This window comes from Drosophila mauritiana, chromosome 3L (assembly GCF_004382145.1).
Source record: "Drosophila mauritiana strain mau12 chromosome 3L, ASM438214v1, whole genome shotgun sequence".
Taxonomy (NCBI): domain Eukaryota; kingdom Metazoa; phylum Arthropoda; class Insecta; order Diptera; family Drosophilidae; genus Drosophila; species Drosophila mauritiana.
The window spans coordinates 25264669-25272937 of NC_046669.1; the positions used below are offsets into that span (position 1 = coordinate 25264669).

At 41.5% G+C, this 8269-nt stretch overlaps 1 long non-coding RNA gene across 1 annotated transcript; it reads left to right on the forward strand.

Moving 5' to 3' along the window:
• Positions 1-2406: 2406 nt before the first annotated feature.
• Positions 2407-7333, forward strand: LOC117141924. The gene is made up of 2 exons (XR_004459517.1): positions 2407-3856; positions 5171-7333. It is a non-coding gene; the product is annotated as an uncharacterized LOC117141924 (long non-coding RNA).
• Positions 7334-8269: the final 936 nt, after the last annotated feature.

An 8269-nucleotide genomic window follows, 5' to 3' on the forward strand; every position in this document is an offset into this window, starting at 1 on the left:
TGTATCTAAGTATTCTTAATACGTTTGGATGGCTTTTTGGCGGGTCGTTGCACCCCTCTGACTTGCTCGTGTTAACTTGTTTTCTTTTTTTTTTTTTTTGTAGTATTTATTAATTGGAATTAAACAAGTTTACTGCTACCTATGTGGCAGCTTAACCAGGTTTTACGTAAAATTTTACAGCATAGGCATACCAATATATACATTACTTATACATTACTTACAAGCAACATTACTACAAATTAAGTTAGTTTCTTAGTTATGAACAAATAATTATAATAATCATGTGAGTGGATTCTTTTTAGCCTTCTTTTTTTCGGGGGATGAATAAGCCTTCTCGCCAGGGTGTTGGGGTGGTAACCTAGTCGCCGCATATAACTTTCCGAGTGGGACCTCAATACATCGCCATATTAAGATCTCTTTTTATATCTCTGGTTCTCATGTACCAGGGGGAGTTACATAGTGATCTAACTACTTTACTTTGAGCAACTCTTATTTTATTCAGATTAGTTCTGGCCGTAATTCCGTATATTTGCAACGCATACTTCCAAATTGGGGTCAGGATGGATTTATACAGGCAAACTTTATTTGCCAATGAGAGTTTGTTTCTCGGCGATAAGAGCCACGACATTTTTGCAGCCTTTGAAAGTACTGCTTGCTTGATTATAGTCGTATGTCTTTGAAACGTTAGTCCTCTGTCCAAAATCACCCCGAGGTATTTGTAGAAGGTCTCGTGTGTGGAGCCGAGCATGGAAATTCCAGAGCAGTTCAAAGGCCTTTTTGTGAATGTGACGCAAGCACATTTGCTGCAATTAATGCCGATATTCCATTCCGTTGCCCACTTCTTGGAGGCCGTCACATATTCCTGTAGGCCCCTGGCTGCATCACTTATGCTTGTACTCCTGACCATTACCGCGGTGTCATCTGCGTAGGTTGCAATAAGAACATTTTCGTATTCAACTTCTGTACAGCACCAGGAATCCGGCATATCAGAAGTATACAGCGAATAAAGAGTCGGGCCTAAAACACTGCCTTGGGGTACTCCTGCAGAGATTGTACGCGTAGACGATTTGTCGCCATCGACAACCACACTGAACTGTCTGTTCGATAGAATGCTTTTGATAAGAAGAAATAGCTGTGGCGTCAAAATGGTCTTAAGCTTACTTAGAAGACCATCATACAAGACCCTATCAAAGGCTTGTTGTATATCCATGAATACAGCTGTTGTATACATCTTGTCCTCCATTGCATCCAAAGCAAATTTTGTCACTCGGTGTAGCTGTTCTGGAGTGCCATGACTTTTTCGGAAACCGAACTGCCACTTTGGAATAGCTTGGCTCATGCTTGGAAGTTTGAGGATGCGTTCTAATATTACCCTTTCCAACATTTTCCCTAGCGCGGGTAGAATACAAATGGGCCTATATGCATCTACTTCAGTGGGTTGCTTTCCAGGCTTCGGAATCATCGTTATGATTGCTGATTCCCATTTGCTTGGAAAGTGTCCCAGCCTTAGAGCGCTATTGAACAATAGGACTAAGAAAACTACAGCTTTGTGGGAAGGAGTTTGAGCGTCCTGTTATCGAGGAGGTCCTCACCAGGCGATTTTTTAGGTTTGAGCTTTTTAATTTGAGTTACTACCTCTTCCAAAGTAACCGGGTTTGTGGGAAGGGCTATTTGAAAAGGTTGGTCCAAGAGTGTTTGCACCCTGTTTCGGTGCTCTGCCGGAGTAAGATTCAATGGCTTAAATCTATCCTCTAAGCTGCGTGCAAAGATATCGGCCTTCTCCTGACTGGAGCCGCACCAACCAACAGCCGGATTTCAGATGAAAGCCTTAGGAATAACTTGTCTTTTAAGGTTATTCGTGAGTTTCCACAGCGAGTAGTTAGTCGATGCATCAGGACTTGCATTTTCCAGCATTTGGTCAAAGTAGTCTTGTTTGTTTTTCACCAGAACCTTGTTAAGACGATTTGACCTTTCTGGAAAATGCTCGTCTTGCTCTTCGTTTGAGATGTATGAGAACTGAAGCGTTTTGTGGAAGTATACTGCGTCAACTCTGGGTAGGAAAATTTCTGCTTCCTGGTGTATCAAGTGTCGCAGCCACGTGAATTTTGTCCATGAACATCACTAAGGCATCTTCGATGTCTTCTGGATAATTTATGTCCATGTTTAGGTTAATGCTTCTGTCTAGGACATTCCTAAATGTTTCGAGAGAGGAGTTAGGAGCTAGTAAGGATTTTTTTCTGGATTTATATTAGGAAGTGTGGCTTAATGTTGCTACTATAGGTAGGTGATCAGAAGATAGATCGTATTTTGTTTCAATTAAAAGTTTATTTATTGGCACCCCATTTACGATAAAAAAAAGTTCAAAGCTGTTGGCGTCAGTCAAGTGTTAGATGAGTAAAAGGTAGGTTCACCTGTAGCTAGAACTTCGCTAGAACTAGTTATGATGGCCTCTTGTAGTCGTTTTTCTCGACTGCATGCCCTTAGGTGCTTAGCATTGTAATCCCCTCCTGCTATACACTTGGGGCCCAATGTGATCAGTAGCTGATCAAAATCGTTTTTAGTCCAACTTATTTGGACGAAGATACAGAGAAGCTATTTTGATAATACCACCACTCGTTGGTACATCGAGACTGGTGACTTGTAAATCAGTGCGCATTGTTGATTTATTTTGATTGTGGCGAATATTGGCTTTGATGAAGATTGCAGAACCGTCTTTTGCGGTGTTACTTGGATGATTGGCATAATATTGTTCATAGCCAGGAGTGTATACTTTTAGTCCAGGGCGCATATGAGTTTCAGTAATAAGCATGATGTCTATGTGAGCAATAAGAAAAAGTCGAAGTTCTTTATTCTTCTGTACTAATCCTCTTGCGTTTCATAATCCGATTTTTAAGTTTAAGACTATCATTTTGTAGAAATCAGAACGTGGACTAGATCACGAAAAGCTTTGTTGGACTCAATTGTTTCCATGACTAATTTAAAAATTTGATCTAATCTGGTTAATGTCCAAGATTGCCTTCTCGAGAATGGCAAGGTTCCTGTTAGAGTTGTATTGCTCCCCAGTATTTAGAGTGATTGTGTTCTTAGCAGGAACGCTGTAGTTGTTTTCAGCTTTAGTTCTTGTTATGTCAGCATAGGAGTCTCCATTTCTGACAGCTGACGACGACGCGTATTGTACATGGCGGATTTCATTATTTCTGTTAATGGTGTAGTTGGGTGGTCTAGGCCCTGGCTTTAATTTTTTACTCAATTCTATTCTGACTTTGCAGCCTTCAAAACTGGCAGGGTGATTCTCCATGCAGTTTGCACATACTTAATGATTGTTTAGGTGTGTCTCACATGATTTAGAACCGGTAGGATGCTCACCCACACAATTCCCGCAAACTGGGCTTAAATGACAGCGATTCCGGGTGTGGCCAAAATTTTGTCAATTGCAACATTGAGCTATGTCCTTGTTGCGAGTATCCTTCTCCACTGTAACCCTGTGCCTTCCAATACGGCTTACTTTTAGAGACTCGGCCACATTCGGAGTCGGCTTAAGATTTACAAAGAACAGATTTTGTCTAGTTTGTGCGATAATGGCTTCTTCGTCGTCATTTCCACCAGCCAAGATTTTATTCCAGCCAGGCTTCCCTGCGGAGTAGATGTTCAGTACAACGAAGCCTTTGTCTGTGAAGCAGCGTTCTATTTCTTCTCTTGGAACAGTTGAGTGTATGTTCTTCAGCACCAGCCTATATGGTTTTTCCCACGGAGTTGATGATGCCAAAACTGGCAATTCAGGGCAGTCAAGTTACGAACCACACTTCTGAATGATGTTGCATCTGCTGTGTAGATTCGAGAGATTCCTGATCTGGAGGTACGTATGTCGTATTTTTCTTCAGAGATTACCTGGTTGAGGGTGCTTTCTAGCTTACTGATACTGTTAACATTAGGTTTTGGAGCTGCCGTTTGACGCGGCTGGTCGATATTTGAATTGTCAGCGCTCAGTATCCATATAATCCGTAAGGCTTATTTCTTCAGCTAAAGGTGCGAAACGGTTTTTGCACAGACTAGTTGATGGGGAAGCTTGTTTTGTTTTCCCCATAGACGCACGGGAAATGGTTTCTTTGATTTTTTACAATATTGTAGGATCTTTTGCAGAATCGGTAGGGTTCCGCTTCCTGCGTCCAGAAGGGGGGATGGTCTGAAACGAGCACCCAAGACGGGAAACCTCTGGTGAAGTAGTATAACCTGTGGACATAACTGAAGCAGTTCTTGTCGAAGCCGTACTTGTCGGAGCAGTACTTGTCAAAGCTCCCACAGTGTACGTTGATGTTGTTGAACAAACTAGAGAAGTGGTAACTGTATTAGTTACTGTTGAAGCAGAGCTGGTTTTACCAAGACTTCCTTGTGAAAGGCCATAAGAATCGTATTGCCTTGAGGCAATCATGGCTCGTATCTCTGCTGGAGTATGTCCAGAGATTTTCTTCATCTTCTCGAATCGGTTCAGCTCTTCCGAGAGCGGTGGACTAGAAGGTGTGTTTTTATCCATTTAATAAATAACTAAATTTTTAACTCGGAAAAAATAGAAATCATTTTCTTATCTCACGCCGGCCTGTGCGTTAGCAAGTGAGAGACAAGTCACCAGCCTAATGGGCAGGGATTGTTTCCAGTGTCGCTCTGGTGTTTACTGTTTTTGAAAAGTCCACAGAGAGATGGGCCCAACGGGCACAAATTGCAAGTTTAACGGACCTTATCCACTGTTGTTTGTTGTTGTCCATATGCCGACTCTGCAAGGCAGAGTCCAAAGTTTAGGATGCGTGCTGTTTCGCACAGCAACGACTGCAGGTTTGCGACTAAAGTTAAAGATATTTATAATCTTATTTTCGAAATTTTTATTTGATTTTGATCATCGAACTTTACTGACGTATCGATCAAATGATCGAATCGTGTTAACTTGTACACTAGGGTTCGGCTTATTTGCGAAGTGCGAATTCTTAGGGCCTCATGGTCATGGTAAGCGATTTCTTACTTCTAAATGGGTACTTCTTTGTATACTCTTTGACAACTTGTAATAATTTGTGATATTCGAGCTCTTCAGTTGTTAATTTCTTGTTATAATATTACATTAGTTTAACGCCACGCTCTGCAATATCATGAACAACTTTTAATTTTCGTACAATCTCAACAGCATTTTTAAAGTTCTAAAGACGACTCGAGGAACTTCTTTCACCGTGCGATAACGTAATGAATTATATCGACGACTTAATAATTTTTGGAAACAGCGAACAGGAACATGATGCTGCTGTCGAAAAAGTTCGTAATGTGTTTAAAGAATATAATAATACTCTTAAACGATGAAAAATGTGTTTGGAAGACAATCAAAACTAAATTTTTGGGACACATCTTAACAAATAAAGGCTGATCCTGAAAAAATAGCTGCTATCGGCTCCTTTCGAGCACCCAAAAATAAAGAGGAGACGCGGAGTTTCCTACCTACGTGGGAAAATATATTCCAGACCTGGCCGATTTGACGGAACCACTGCGTGAGTGGTTAAAGAAGTGTGAGAAATTTATCTGGGGACCAGTTCAAGATCAGGGGTTTCAAAAACTTATGTCAGCGTTAGCTAAAATCCCAAGTCTTTCTTATATTGACCCCAATAGTAAAACTAGATTCATAGCAGATCCAACCCCTTAACTTTGGGGGCAGTATTATTACAACCCAAAAATAATTGAATTTTCTAGTCGAGGCTCAACCGAGGTGGAGAAACTATACTCCCAAACTGAGAAAGAAAGCTTGGCATTGGCTTGGGCAGTAGAGAGATTTTATTTTTACTTACTGGGATTGGAGTTTGAATTAGTGACCGACCATAAGCCCCTAGAGACAAATTTAAACCAACATCAAAACCGCCAGCACGGATTGAAAGATGGCTATTGCGCCTCCAGGCTTATAAATTTAAAGTTATATACAAATCCGGGAAAGAAAATATTGCTGACAGTTTATCACGGCTGTGTGAACAGACACCATCAGAGTGTTACGATATTACGGGACAGCATACTCTTAATAATTAACAACGCTGGGTACCGCACTCATGGCGAAGAAATCGTTGACGCAATGATGTGCCTCTAACAGGGTTCTTGGAACTCTGCACTATCAAGTAAACTGTACCCATTCCGACATGAACTGTCAGTGGTGGGAACAATTATGTTGAGGGGAGTTCGCATTTTTATTCCATCTAACCATATGCAGAAAGTGTTGACGTTGGCAAACGAAGGCCATCCAGGCGAATCGGCAAAAAAGAACCAAAGTGTTGTGGCCACATATGCCGCCGATGAAGAAAACTGAATTTCCGAACGGTCCTTGGCTTGCAGTGGCAACAGACTTGCTGGGCCCATTGCCAAATAACGAATACATCTAAGTCATAATCGGTTATTATTCAAGATATATGGAACTCAAGTTTTTGCGATCTATTACGTCAGCGTCACTTATTGACACGTGTAGACGCGTGTTCTTTAGACTTGGGTACCCAAAACAGCTGCGGACTGATACCGGTCGACAGTACGTAAAAACAAACAAACGTCTGAAAATAGCGCATCTGCACAAAAGGAATCTTAAGGATGAAATTCGATCGTTCACGTTCATTTATAATGTCACTCCTCATGGAACGACAGGCACAGCTTCAACTAATGAGTTAATGTTTAATCGAGTCATTCGAGATAAGATCCCAGGCATACAAGATTTGGTAGGCAAATTTATTGAGAGACTGTATATTTAAGAAAAAGGGAAAGGAAATTGCAGACAACCAAAGTTGAGCAAGAGAAGCAGATATCAGCGTAGGAGACAAAGTGGTCCTTAAAAATGTAGTTTTTCCCCACAAGCTTACTCCGAACTTCGACACTACTGACTACGAAGTGGTGGAGACGAAAGGAAATATAGTGAAAGTTGTAGGGCAGGGCCGAACCCTTATGAGGAATGTAAGTCATCTTAAAAAGCTTCCCCATCGGAGTACACAGTCCGAGGCGCCTAACATTGACCCCTTACCTATGCTTAATGCGGGTCAGACTCTGGATCCTGAAGCACGACCAAGCTTGCCGACCCCGGAAGAGAACGAGCCACACAACATGGATACCCTGAAGCTGAAGCTGGTGGGAAAGGAAGGGATGTGCGAGCCAGCACCATGATGCTGAGCGAAGATCGACGGCCAACACTCTCTCTCTCGCGCTCGCGCTTTCGCTCTATGACGGTACTCTATTGATATTCATAATAACTCTTTACTTTAGTTTAGTTTTGACTCTGGCGAAGTAAGCTAGCATACTAAAGTTAAATTAAAAAAAGAAGTTGATAATCCGAAAAGTCTGTTGTTTATTAAAAGAACGGGTTGTTACAGTTATGTTGCTGTTCTTGCCTGGCTGCACGCACTACACTATATATTTCCTTAAAGTTCTCTGCCCTAGACGTATCTACTACTGAGTCAGTATCTAATCTTTGTTCGAGCCGATTTTTTGGGTTATTGCGACTCGACCTTAGTGCAATTCCTATGCTGATGTGCATTCCAGGTTCTTCCTCTCTTGTCTCTATTATTATTGCTTGCCAGTTAATGGTCTGCTGCGTCTGCTGGCCGCACCAGCTTCCCTTGTGCTTCGATCCGCATCTGATAGATCCGCTAAGGGGTTATTTGACAAAGATAATTGCTGTACATCCATTTGAATCTCCCACATGGTCTCTTATGCCCTGATTGTGAAATATATGGCCACGTAGAGTAGATGCTGTTAAACGTTTGCGATCAATGGTTGCGTTCAAATCGTACACGATATAATATCGACGCCTACTGCATTGGATAAGTCCAGGTCATTCTTTTAGTTACCTATATGCAAATTTAATAAGTCCGCGACTGACATTACTACCAATGCTTACTATTATATGAATGAAACTCCCAATTGTTTCCTGGTTGCTTGATAATTTCGCCATTTCTTCATTCTATGTCGAAGACAACTAGGGTCATCGCTCATTGTTTGCCTATGAGGACTCCCAGACCTGCGTACACAAGCGAACAGATCCCGTACGCCAAGCTATGCAAGAAATATTAGCAGTAAGCGTGGCTTGGAGGTATTTGCCCCCTACTGTACCCAAACTACCTTGACGTTTATTCAATAATTTACATTTTTAATTAAATACACACGCATGGCATGGTCAATCGCGAAACATAGTGTTTACTTCGTCGAAACCACCAATAACACGTCTATTAAGACGTCTATTAGCTTTCAAAGCGAAGGGTCGTGTTTTTTTTTT